We start from the raw sequence: 670 nt of genomic DNA on the forward strand, positions 1-670 counted from the left end.
TGAACATCAGTCTCCATAATCCTGAGACCAGAAGAGCTAGATGGTGCCTGGCTACCACTACCAACTGTCCTGAAAGGGATTACATTAGAAGGTTCTGGATAGACTAGGAGATAATGTGAAACAAAACTCAACATTAAAACAAGGACTGGCTTTACTGTTCAGACAGAGACTAAAGGAATTTGAAACTGTGAGTCTTGGTCACCCATCAAGTTGCAGATGGAATTTACTTTCTTGGCTTAATAGAGGGACAACAAAACTAGTGCGGTATGTTGTTGTTGTTATGTGCCATCGAGTCGATTTCGACCCATAGTTACCTGGTATAGGGCTTCCAAGAGGCAACTGGTGAGCTTGAACCACCGACTTGCAGTTCAAATGACTTTGCAGTTTGACGCATTAGCCCACAACACCACACTGGTGAGGTATGGACACTATGTAATAGTCAACCTATTCAAGATCAAAAAAGAAGCATTTATTTAATGACAAAATTCAAAAGAGTGGGGAATGGTGGAATAAACTAAGAATCACAGGGAGGAAGTGGATTGCAATCATTGAAATGAAGTGTATGGTGTTTGAAATGTAAAACTGATGAGAGCAGATTCAGTGGCTCTGAACCCCAGGCAGTGCTAGTGCTGCAGTGTGTGGAGGGGCTTTGAAGTGGGTAGGTGGGGGC

Source organism: Chrysochloris asiatica, unplaced genomic scaffold (genome assembly GCF_000296735.1).
Source record: "Chrysochloris asiatica unplaced genomic scaffold, ChrAsi1.0 scaffold00069, whole genome shotgun sequence".
NCBI lineage: Eukaryota > Metazoa > Chordata > Mammalia > Afrosoricida > Chrysochloridae > Chrysochloris > Chrysochloris asiatica.